This window comes from Gorilla gorilla, chromosome 4 (genome assembly GCF_029281585.2).
Source record: "Gorilla gorilla gorilla isolate KB3781 chromosome 4, NHGRI_mGorGor1-v2.1_pri, whole genome shotgun sequence".
In the NCBI taxonomy this organism is placed as follows: domain Eukaryota; kingdom Metazoa; phylum Chordata; class Mammalia; order Primates; family Hominidae; genus Gorilla; species Gorilla gorilla.
The window spans coordinates 97,377,648-97,390,699 of record NC_073228.2 but is presented as its reverse complement, the minus strand read 5'-3'; the positions used below and the strand labels follow the sequence as shown (position 1 = coordinate 97,390,699).

Genomic DNA, 13,052 nt, shown 5'->3' with positions numbered 1-13,052 from the left:
CCTGCACTTTGTAGCTTTTCCTGTTTTTCGCTCAAGCTTCCCCTCTTCTCTATTCTCCTCTCCTCTCCCTATTTTCAATTCTTTTTTTTTTTCTTTTGAGACGGAGTCTCGCTCTGTGGCCCAGGCAAGAGTGTGCGGTGGCGCGATCTCGGCTTAGTGCAAGCTCTGCCTCCCGGGTTCACGCCATTCTCCCGCCTCAGCCTCCTGAGTAGCTGGGACTACACATATTTTCAATTCTTAATCATCTGGGGCCTATGCACAAGTAACTAAGTGAAATTAAGATTTCTTTTTTAATATTGTGGTCAGTGAACGAAGGACCAGAAAGGAGCCAGGATTTTCCTTTTGCCAGAGACTAGGAAATCCAGCCTCTGTGCATGTGCTTAGGCAACTGACTCCTCCTGGAGTGCCCAGTTTCCACTTTATTCTCACCCACCTCCTTCCCCACATAAGGAAAGCCTGTTCATTCTCATAGTCTGACTGTGATGCCATGAAGTCTTCTCTGACCACCTGGCTGAGCTATTATGATTTCTTTCTCCTTCGATCTTGTATTACAGCCCTACATAGTTGCTTCTATTCTAAATTGTAAGCTCCTTTAGGGTAGACAGGCATTACAGCAGATGGGATAATGTAGTAGCAGCCATGACTACACCAATCTGTATGTGATATGATATGTATTGCATGTTCTTCCTAGTTTGGTAAGAAGTTTTCAACATGTCCCTCTCAGCACTTTGTAGTTAGCCACCTTTACGTTATGGTCATATTTTCAGAGTGCTAGTAGCAAGAGTAATGAGGTAATGGAGGAAAGTACTTTTTATCACACAATTACTAATATGCAGTTAGCATATTAAATGATTGAATTTGTTCACTTTATAAACACTTACATCACTAAGTAAAAGAAAGCATGTTAGGTGCTGTTTTAAATAAAAAGTGCAATAGTGGAATAAAATTACAGTCTTTTCTACTAGTGAATAATAACATGTCCAAACCTTATTTTCTATAATGCTTTTTCTGTCCCTTCCCATAAGGAGATGGAAGTTGAAATAGGAGTTGGAGAGGTAGGTTGTTGTAGTTTTATTTCCCTTTACAGCCGCTCACTGGAAACAAATATAGAGAAGCAGCTGTGCTTGTGTAACTTGTAACATATGTAGCCAGGATTAAGAACCGAGCAGTCAATTCTTTAGGGTTATCTTTTCTTTTTCTTGCCACCTTGGGCATCAGAACCTTGATTTCCATCGTAATTTGTGTCCACCTAGCTCAGATAGCTAGCTGAAACAATATTTGAAAGGGCTATAAAATTGCACAATTATAAAGAGAGTTGAAAACCTTAATTGAATAAAATAGACCCTACACAAGACACAAGAATGTGTGTGTGTGTGCGTGTGTGTGCCTGTATTCTGAATATTTGAGATTAATTTAATTTTTCTCCACTAGGAACTAGTAAACTAGTAGAAGGTAGTTTAGAGAATTTTTTTTCTTTTCTTAGATGCTCTAAACTTATCTTCTTTTTTGCCCAGCTGTATTAATTAGGTTACTCGAAGAGTCAAATACACAATCATTTCAATAAAATGTGGTAACTTCTACAACTGAGGTGTATATAAAGATCACACGGAAGGAATCCCGAATTTGGCCTGTGGGAGCCAGAGAAATTTCTTCACAGAGTAAACTTTCAGTGGAGTGTTGAGAATGAGAAGGTGTTTTCTACATGTGCAAGTGGGAGTGGGGAATCTTAAACTGAGTGAATGGCATTGATTCAATTACTTACCCACTGAACAGGCATTTATTGACCATCTTCTGCATGCCAGAAACTTCTACATGTGGTGGATGCTGTGGGTACAAAAATGAAGATATAGTCCCAGATATTAAGAACTTGCTTGGGGAGAAAGACACAAGTAGATGATTATAAAATAAGATTGTGGGCCTGGCGCAGTGGCTCACGCCTGTAATCCCAGCACTTTGGGAGGCCGAGGCGGGCAGATCATGACATCAGGAGTTCGAGATCAGCCTGACCAACATGGTGAAACCCCATCTCTACTAAAAATACAAAAATTAGCTGAGTGTGGTGGTGCCTGCCTGTAATCCCAGCTACTGGGGAGGCTGAGGCAGGAGAATTGCTTGAACCTAGGAGGCGGAGCTTGCAGTGAGCCAAGGTCACGCCTCTGCACTCCAGCCTGGGCGACAGAGCAAGACTTCGTCTTAAAAAAAAGATTGTGCATGGATGCTGGGTCAGTGGCTCATGCCTGTAATTCCAATGCTTTGGGAGCCTGAGAAAGGGGGATTGCTTGAGACCAGTGTTCAAGACCAGCTTAGGTGACATAATGAGACCCCATTTCTACAAAAAAAAATTAAAAATTAGTTGAGCATGGTGGTGTGTATCTGTAATCCCAGATACTCAGGAGGCTGAGGTATGAGGATTGCTTGAGCCCAGGAGGTCAAGTCTGCAGTGAGCTATGATTGCACCATTGCACTCCTGCCTTGGTGACACAGCAAGACCTTGTCTCAAAACCAAAACTCAAAAAGCAAAAAAAAGTATGTTCAGAGAATCAGAAGTATAATGGAAAAATAAAAAATGCGGTGAAGGTAGGTGAAAGCCAGCTTGGTTTGGTATGAATATACAAATTTATGAGGAAATTTGAATGCACTTAAGAGATAGTGGATTTTATAGTGTCTTTGATGGGAAACTCTTGAGAAATTTATGCAGTTAGATTTGCTCTCATTTAATATAACAATATCACTTCCAACAATGTGAAGGGAACACATAAGATATGAGATGACTGTAGTAATTCATGCAAGAAATAACGTACACCATGACTGGCAGAAGCAGTGAAGATGGAGAGAATAAAATATTTTATTCACTGATCTGATATAAGGTTAAAGGAGAAAAATACTTATAGAATAAATATAAATAAACACCAGGTTTCAGGTTTTGCAATGGATGGGAGACAGAACATGTAGACCAAATACAGTTTTGAAAGGAAGATGATGATTCAATATCCTTTGGCATTTTCAGATGAATATAATCTGAGAAATTAGAGTTAAGAGTCTGAAGATCAGAATAGTGCTATGATCAATTTAAGTTGGAGAGGTAGAAGAGAGCTGGTGGTAGATGATAACACTGCTTGATAAGTGCATGTAGGATGAGAAGAAAAGAGAGACAAGGATAGAATTTGGAGAAGCTTCAGAACTTAAAAGGAGGGTAGGAGATGCTGAGCTTAAAAGGATGCTAGAGAGCAATAGCCATAGAGAGAGAGGAAGAGAAAAAAGAGAGTTTCATGTTAGAAACCATGAGAGGACAGTGTTTCAGTGAAGGATTTAGCAACAATATTAGACTCCAGAGAGATCAAGTAAGGTAAAAGCTAAAACTATGGGATATTCTTTTTTTTTTTTTTTTTTTTTTTCCGCATGAGCAAGTGCTCAGGCTTTATTTACAATGCCGACACTGCAGGGAATGAACAGCCTCCATCTGGGCCTCTCTGGTCAAAACCACCTTTTTGAGTCAGAGGCCCAGGCCCAGGCCTCCCAGATCATCTTCCTCTGCCCCGAAGCCCGAGAAGCTGATGGGCTGGCAGGTCAGGCTGGGCAGGTTCACGAGGCAGGCGGTCTGCATGGCACTTAAGTCAGGGATGGTCACCAACAGCCAAAGCTGGGGGTGCTGCCACAAAAGTAGACATGCGGGCACTCTGGGAAGAAGAACGGGTCGGTTTTGAAGAAGGGGTAACAACCTAGGGTCTCAGGGGTTGTGGGACTGATGTGACGGACCCGCAGTGTCCACTCCAGGATCTCCAAGTGATCCTCCATGCTGCTGTATCGGAAAATGTCACTCATGTTCTGTCCTGATGTCCCCAGGAATCTGACTCCATCAATGGTGGCCTGGTAAGGTTTGATGACTAGCTGGAGCGTGCAGTTAGGCAGTGGCCAGCAGGAACACGCAGGGGTGGAGGGGCTGCTGGGGGAGTGTGTAGTTGGTGGGATCAAACTCGCCTGGCATCACGTCCACGGGCACTGAGGAGCTCAGCTGCAGGAGGATCTCATCCAGCATCTTCACGGCCTCCGCGCTGGCTGCCTGGGTTTTCTTGGTGAGGTACTTGGCCTTATTGATAGAATCTCTGCTCTGGGTGCTGTGGCTGAGGAGGTTGCCTTCAAGGACAACTCGGGAGACGTGGGCCGCGCTGAACTGCTCCCCTTCGTCCCTAAGCTGCCCCGTCACCACGTCCACCAGCAGCTGGGTGCCCAGCAGGCTCTCGCCTCCATCTCCACCCAGGCCCAGGCCAGACACCAGCAGCAGGAACCTATCTGTGTCAAGCAGGGGTGCGGGCTTGTTGGTGTGAGGTCAGCAAAGCAGTGGTCTTCCACCAGAAACTTCCCGTCGTCCCTCACGGAGCCAAACACGGCCAGGATGGTCCCTGTAACCAACTTTGACATGTCAATGGTGCCTTTTAGTTTGATATGCTGCAGTTCATCTTCCAAGACCAGCACGTCATCTGGGTGGATGTATTTGCTCCGAGGAGGCTGCGGGAGCAGGTTGTGCTCCTCACTGATCTCCTGCAGGATGGAGGGCTGCAGCGGCATGGACTTGAACAAAGTGCCCACCACACAGCACTTCTCCCCGGGCTGCAGCTCGCGCAGCTTCTTCACTACCGCTCCACTGCCCCAGTGCTGCTGGGCCCGGTTCTCCAGGTAGGATCTCATTTGGTTGAGGCGGGTGGCATACATATGGGCGTTCTGCGGGCTAAAGCTCTGTTCTCCGCGCGGCGCGCCGCATCCCCAGCTATTAGATATTCTAAATGGATCATTGATGGACATGACAGAAGTTCCTTTCTGCAGAATTCTGTGCACTTCTCTTTATTCCTTGACCCATTGTGACCTTCTGTGTGTTATAGTGGGTCAAGGAATAAACAGATATGCAAAGTTGAGATTTTGAAAGTGAATTTCCTTTGAAGTTATAGAAACTTGTAGGCAAAAAGAAGAGCATGTTTAGGGTAGTGCCTATGGGGTGTTTGCGTGATTAAAGAAGACTCTTTTTTTAAAAAAAATATATATTTTTATTATATTTTAAGTTCTAGGGTACATGTGCACAACGTTCAGGTTTGTTACATATGTATACATGTGCCATGTTGGCATGCTGCACCCATTAACTCATCATTTACATTAGGTGTATCTCCTAATGCTATCCCTCCCCCGTCCCCCAACCCCATGACAGGCACCGGTGTGTGATGTTCCCCTTCTTGTGTCCAAGTGTTCTCATTGTTCAATTCCCATCTATGAGTGAGAACATGCGATGTTTGTTTTTTTGTCCTATGGTGATGATGTTCATAGGTTTGCATAGTGAGGGAGAAGGAACCATGGAGAAGGGAGGCTGAAGGGTGAATAAAGGAGTGGGGATAATTGAGTGAACAATAGCTCAGAGAGGCAGAGGGATAGAGAATGAAGTTGCTGATTCGTTTTTGCTTGTCCCATGCTGTTCTTGTCCCATAATACACTGAACTGGGCAGGATGCCTCTTTGTAAAACCTGAATATTAACTTGGTTTCTATATTTATCTCTGCAGTGTTGAATTGAAAGAAACACAGTCTAGCCACCAAAAAAGTAAGTATATTTTTTATTGGTGTCCCTCTAAAAATACCCAGGGCAGGGATAGTACCATCCTAACTTTGAGCATCTCTTTCCCTTAACAATTTTTTTTTTCACTTATTACAGCTGCATTTACTACATTTTTCCATAGTGTATTATTGGACAACAGTCTACCCTTCCTTTTTCAACCTTTGTCTCTCTTCCCAAAGTCACATGCTTTTGAATCTGGCATAAAAATGTCTCCTGCTCCCTCTCTACTTTCCAAAAGAAATTTGCCCTGTTAGGGTGAGGACTTGATGACGGGATGGAAGAGAGCAGAGAGGCACATGGAAATAAGAGGAATTAAAGCCAAAGAACTGACCCACTAGTTGTCAAACTTGAACATTCATCAAAAACACCTGGACAGCTTGTTAAAGCACCTGTTACTGAACTGTACCCCCAGAGTTTCTGATTCACTAAATCTGGGGCAGGGCCTAAGAATTTGCATTTCTTTAAGTTTCCATGTGTTGCTGATGCTTTGGGGGACCCACTTTGGAAAAATCACTCAACTAGTTCACTTAATAGGCAGCAAATCAGAGCAGACTCGGGAGCAATGGAATAAGATTACTAACGTGAAGTATGAGACACAGTCTTTATTACAAACAAAAGGGCAAGTCTGCTTATTAGAAAACCTGAAACAAGATCTGCTTGATGCTGAGCTCCTGACTGGCCCAGGGTCATTTACGCCTTGCAGGGCTTCACTGGGTCCACAGTTTGAGAAAAAGGTACATATAGGAGTGGTAGCTGGCTGAGCCAGGTGTTAGGACTGGAGGGATTCAAAGATGGACAGGGAGGCAGACTTTTACAAACTATTTCTACAAAGGACAAGCAACTGAGGCAAGTGAGGTAAAAATTAGTATTTCAATATTTTCCCCAGAGAGTCTCAAGAAGTTCTGTGACACATTCGAATGTAGTTTTGCAGCCAGACATAATTTTCTGACCCTTTAAATGATTTTTTTCACCTACAATGTATCTATTTACAAGGTATCTATTTACAAGCAATTATGTAGTTTATGAGTCTAATATCTATGTTAGCTTTACCAATATTGAGAAGTAATAAATTCCCAAATGCATGTCTTAATCTATGTAATTATATATAACTTTAGTGAAATTGAAGCCATACATTTCTAGTTCAAGTTAAACAATCAAATTTCCATATTGTTGAATAGCTAAACAGATTTTATGCTTATGATATCCCTTAAGAACTTGTTAATGTACATTTTACAATGTTGTGTTCCACAGAAAACATTGACTTATGTCCAGGTAAACAGATGCCAGAGCAGGGAAGAATGTTATGGGAACGAGTCTTTATTTTCATAAATTCCCATATAATTTTAACACAGGTGAAAAAACATGTCTCATTTCCCTTAAGATTTATCTTTTCTAAGTAAGTAGTATTTAGAATTCCACATCATGTTGCTGTATCTATTGCTATGCAGTTGAGCAAGTTAGATTGTAAGGAAATAACTGTATTGGAGACAAGAGAAAAACAACAGACACATAATCACCTAAACTTTGGACAAATCTCTGAAATGGAAGACAATCTAGCAATGAAATCACAATGAAATTATAAATTTATGGAGGAAAAGCTGGGAGGTTAATTTTACCCTTTAAAACCTCAATGAAGCACAAAATTTAGGGGAAAAACTAATAATTATGACTAAGAGTTGTAAGATTTGGAACATCAACTCAGCAAATGAAGACATTACCACATGGCAGACATTAGCCAATAAAAGGCATCCAATCACTCTAAAATGAGCTCGTAACACAAAATGTGAGCACTGTGGATTTCCAGAGAGGTGGTGCATTTATTAAAAAAAATCCATTTATTACTTTCTACAACTGAACTCATCCAGTGCACATTTACTGAGCATAGACAATGCGTGAAGAGCACAGACAATGGGCTTGCACTTCGTGTGAAGTGCTTAGGAGGATTAAAGAATGTGTTAGATACAGGTCCTGACCTTAAGGAGCTTACAGTTTTTTTAGAATGTGTGACTGAACGGAAAAGAGATGAATAAATAACCATAAGATAAGGGGAGACACCAAAGATAAAAAACAACTCTTATAAGAAGGCAGAAAAAGATGAGTGTGAGAAACTGGCGAGGAGGCGAAATTTAGGATGACCTTCAGGGAGGAGAAGAAACTGAACTGAGCTTTATGGCATGCATAATAGTCTTTGATTTTTTTATTTTTAAAATTTCTTAAAGCATATGCTATATCACTACACTGAAAGTGCCACAAAATACACTTACAAGTGGCAATTTGATGTAAAACCAACACACTTTAACATGTGAATAAAAGCATATTATATAGGAATATAAAAAATTGGTGGATATGGGTGGTATACCAGACAGAAAGTAAATTAGTTTATGTACCAGTAACAAACCTCTCCTGTATCTCAGTGGCTTAACATCTTTACAGTTTATTTATTATTTATACGAAGTTGGCTGCAAGCCTGCTCACTCTTTAGCAACTGTTTGCCATGCAGTGTCTCAGGGACCTTCTCTCTGGTATTACCATAGAGCCTCCTCTGTGATTGCTGTATCAGGAAAGACAGTGCTAGTGGATTCATCTTGACCCTTAAATACTCTGGCCTGAAAGTGATATATGTGGCAATGAGTCACAGGACATTGGCCAAAATTAGTCACATAGCCGTGAGTGTCTTCAAGTGTTCAGAGAAGTGTAGTCCTCCTGCATCTTCAGATGGGGTTGGACGCAGGTGGGATGTGGCAGAAGATGAGGTTGGAATGTCAGGATTAAATCAGATTCTGAAAGGCCTAATGTGGTTTGATAAGAAGTTTCACCTTGGTTTTATATGTAGTGGAAAAACAAAGGTTTTGAATAGGGAAGATACAATAGGCACTGTGTAGAAAAATGACTTTGGTAAAAAGCACAGAGTTGTTTGGCGGTAGGCAGAATCTTTAGAAGACTCATGAAGAAGCTGGAGCAAGTAATAGTGTTCAAACCAACACAGTATTAAATAGCAGCATGCCTGGAAAGGATGAAATGGATTCAAGAAATTTTCACAGGTAGGTTTAATTGGAACTACTTGATACAATGACTGAAGGAGAAGGAAGAGTTAAATGTAATTCACCTTTCTTTCTTGGTTTACTGAGTGGGTGGTGATGTTAACTGATGAGATAACTATTTACCCAGAAGCAGCAGAAGACTTGGGGTAAACTTGATTGTGATCCTTGCAAGAAAATCACCTGGAGATACTGACCAAGCAGTCACAAATACATTTTTGAATCAAAGAAGAGAGGCTAGAGCTAGACATGGAGATATGGAAATACAGTAGTACCCCCTCATTCTTGGGGGATATGTTTCAAGACCTCTGGTGATGCCTGAAACAAAAGACAGTACTGAACTCTATACGTCTATGTTTTTTTCCCTATACATATATGTCTGTGATAAAGTTTAATTTATAAATTGGGCACAATAAGACATTAACAATAATAACGAATAATAGAACAATTATAACAACATACTGTAATAAAAGTTCTGTGAATATTCGCTCTCTCTCTCTCTCAAAATATCTTAATATTTCCAGGCCATGGTTGGCCATGGGTAACTGAAACCCTAGAAAGCAAAACTGCATATAAGGAGGGGCTACTGTACTTGGCCTCAAGATGACAATGGAGGCTGTGGGGTTTCCCGGGGAGAAGAGGCTGAGGATGAAACTCTGGGACACCTTCGCTGTGTGAAAAGGTGGATGCAAAGCCCAGGTCTGTTCATTTCTAGAACAGAAGCTTTGTGTTAGCCTAGGGCTGCTGTAATGGAGTACCACAAATGGGGTGGCTTAAACCACAGACACTGTCTCACAGTTCTGGAGGATAGAAGTCTGAGATCAAGGTGTTGGCAGAGTTGGTTCCTCCTGAGGGCTGTGAGGGAGAATCTGTTCCATGCCTCTTTCCTGGCCTCTGGTGATTTGCTGGTGATCTTTGGTGTTCTTTGGCTTGTAGCTAAGTCACTCTGATCTCTGACTTAATCTCCTTGTGGTGCCCTCCCTGGATGCATGTCTGTGTCTGCATTCACATTTCCCCTATTTATAAGGACACCAGTCAGATTGGATTAAGGCCCGCTCTAATGACCTCAGTTATCTTGATCATCTGCAGACACTATTATTAAATGAAGTCACATTCACAGGTCCTGGGGTTAGAACTTCAACATATGAATTTTGGGGTAACAAATTCTATCCATAAAAGGCTTCTTCTACCCCTCCTTCTAGCATGATTTGGAGTAGGGAGAAAGAAGCCAGACTGCAATAGGCTGATAATTAATAGGAGATTTAAAAAAAGCCAAGGCTGGGAATGTAAACTATTTATTTGGAACTATATCCATTACAAGTCAAATGATGAGGGCAGGGGCTCCATGGTTGATACAATTTCCAGAACAAACTACTTTACAGTTTGCCAAAGAATCATTCAAAGTCTATGGTATATTAAGAGTGCTTGCTTGCTGCAAGATTCTTTCTTCAAACTAAAACACATGGGCTTGCTTGTTTGGCAAAGAATGCATATATCCCTAGAATATGAGCTAGTAATCATTTGCTTTGCATTTAGTGTAATGTGCTCTTTTCTGATGAAACTTGGAAGTTTGAGTTTGAAAAATGATGTGTCTAAGAGAGTATGGACTAAGCAATTTTAGATATGGCAGAGCAATAAAAAACATTCTTGCCATAGATTCATTGGAGGTGCAAGGACACAGATTAACCTTGGGAGGTATATTATAGCATTTATTTTTTCAAAAGAATGGAAAGACTTGGTATTTAAATTCTTGCTTTCATTTGAGGAAGGAAAAATATAAATCTTGGGATGTCTGAAAAATATTAAAATGTTCACAGAATTAACCGTCAGTGATAATATCAAATGTCACATTTCTACTCCATCACATATTGGGAAAAACTAATGTAACCAAATGGTGGCATATCAGGATTTTTCCCTAAGCATTATGGCGTGTTAATTTTCTACCAAAAATTTTGGGTATTAATATGGGTATACAATTTTGTTTTGGGTCTTAGATGAGGTGGTTTTGTGATTTGCAGTTGGATTTAACATAAAAACAAAGGAACTGAAGTATTTTTGTAACAGAATTTTAATAGTATCTATCTTTCAATGACATTTGTTTACCCTCTTTTTTTTGTTTTAAAAATGAAACATGTTGAGAGAGAAACAATTGAATACATTTTTCCTAAACATTATACATTAAAATCAGTGATGCTTCTACAGCAATCATATTCTGAAAGAGCACTTTCACATCTTACGGGTTCTTTTATACAGTTCATATGAGTGGAATATACTGTTCTTGGGAAAAAATAATGATAATGTAGACAGATATTGAACATATCTCTACTCTGATGAAAGTTCAGTGCTTGTAGCTGATTATGTATGATACGTTTTCCATAAACAGGCACAGAGTGACCCCATTGGAAATTGAGCTTGCAGGGTAATTGTGCTCAGTATTGTTTCCCTGTCATGCATGCCTGATTATTCTTCCTCCAGTTGGTCTTGGAGACTTCACTGTTGCTTCTGAACCTGGTACTAGGTACCGAGACCTTTCTTTTTGGTTTGCCTTGTTTCGACAAGTGTAACAGCATCTCTCCTTATTTCACCCACACTTCTACATTATTCTGAAGGCAAAAGGATTAAAACTTGTTTTATGAGAAAACACTAAAAATGTTAACTCAGAAGAAGGTCTGTGAAAATAACACTGGACTTGGGATCAGAAAACTTAGAATCATTTAGGTGTTATTTAGCCTTGTTAGTCTACTTACGCGCTGCATTCTTGGACAAGATATTTGACTCCTTAGTAATTCATTAATTCAGTAAGCCATTAACTCATTCATCTACTCCTTTTCACCAAGCATTTATTGAATGTTCCCTGTGTATTAAGCACTGTGTTAAACACAGGATGGTAAGATACAAATCAGGCATTCCTTTAAAGGCGTTCACAGATAAATTAGGAGGATTTAAAAAATTATGATAGGAATGATATGTTATAATAGAGATAATCATTAGTAGAATGGAATGATTTCTATTGCTCTTTTTACTTCTATAAGTTTATGGCTCTAATTCTATAAAAGTTCTAAAAGTTATTCACATATCTTTTGACTTTGGGAAAAAAACAAACCTAGAGATACAAAGATAAAAAAGTAAACCTGTTCCTGTACTTAATGGGCCACCGGTTTAGAAGGAAAATGGATGGGTAACTGAATGCCCGTGTGTGTGCATGTGTGTGTGTATACCTTATTTGTGTCTTTGGAGTCCTTGGCCTAGAGCATTCCTCCATTACTGCAGGCATCCTAGCTTGCTGGACTTTAATTCATTCAAAGTAAGGAATTTGAAGTAAGTGAGTGGCAGCATGTGTGGTGCTAGGTGGAGTAGGGAAAGAGAGACAAAACTTTGTAATTCTCATTTCCACATGTGGGTCAAAATGGCAAGGGAAGTCAGAAGGGCCAGAAAGCAATAAGACTCCAGAAAATTACTTGGTATTCCTTCCTTAATGAAAGAAAATTTATAAAAAGTGTAGGCAGTCCACGCTTTACAGAAATATATGGCCAAAAAATGAGTCATAATAATGAATGTTTCTTGTTTTCTAAATGGCTATAGATGCCATTTAGGCCCTAGTAGAGTAATTACCTTATAAGACTGAAAATTCTCTTTAGACAGTCTTGATGGTTAATACATACTACTCTAGAAGTCTTCTTCAAATACTTTTCAACCATGGTTTTAACAAAAAGGAACTAATAATATTTCTACAGGTAGACTTTTAAAAAATGTAATAGAGATCATATGATTGACATATTTCCTGTGTTTAATCACACAAACATAATCCAACTGAGGAATTTCAGAGTTAATACAGTGAATTAGTTTCAAAGTATTGGAAGGGCTGGGGCACTGATTGAGTAAGTTTATCTAGAAAATAGTACCTATATTAAGGCACTACTACCCATAGGCCTAGAAATCCAAAGGAGAAAGTAGTGTTACCTAGACTCCACATGCAGGTGAGATTGCCGAAGTTGAAATTGGGTTACCTGAGTAGAACTTGGAGCCACATATACCTATCATTGCTACGGCTGCTGAAACTGCTATTAGAAGCTGGGAATAAAATGGCCTCTTTCTTTCTTCAGTTTTCTTCCAGTGCCTGCCTTCCACTGGCAAAATCTAACAGAAAGTCAAGGGAACTTGGGAAATATAGCTTTGCTGGCTCCCTTTCCCTGAGGTACAAAAAAGGCAGAGAAGAACAAAGGAGGAGCTGGGAGACAACACCCCCTCCAGAACACATCTCATTGTCTCTTCTGTCTAATAATCTGTTAATTTTCCTGAAACTCCTCCATCACTATGATGCAGTGAAGGGAAGAGTGAGTTACACTAAGGGAAGGAGCAAGATGTAACATAGCGACAGCTCCTGAAAGAAGAGAAAGGAAATTAGGCAGAAGGGTCT

General features: G+C 40.3%; 1 pseudogene; it reads right to left on the bottom strand.

The window, feature by feature from the left end:
* Positions 1-3,493: 3,493 nt before the first annotated feature.
* LOC101130241 (DNA polymerase delta subunit 2-like) lies at positions 3,494-4,800 on the bottom strand (annotated as a pseudogene).
* Positions 4,801-13,052: the final 8,252 nt, after the last annotated feature.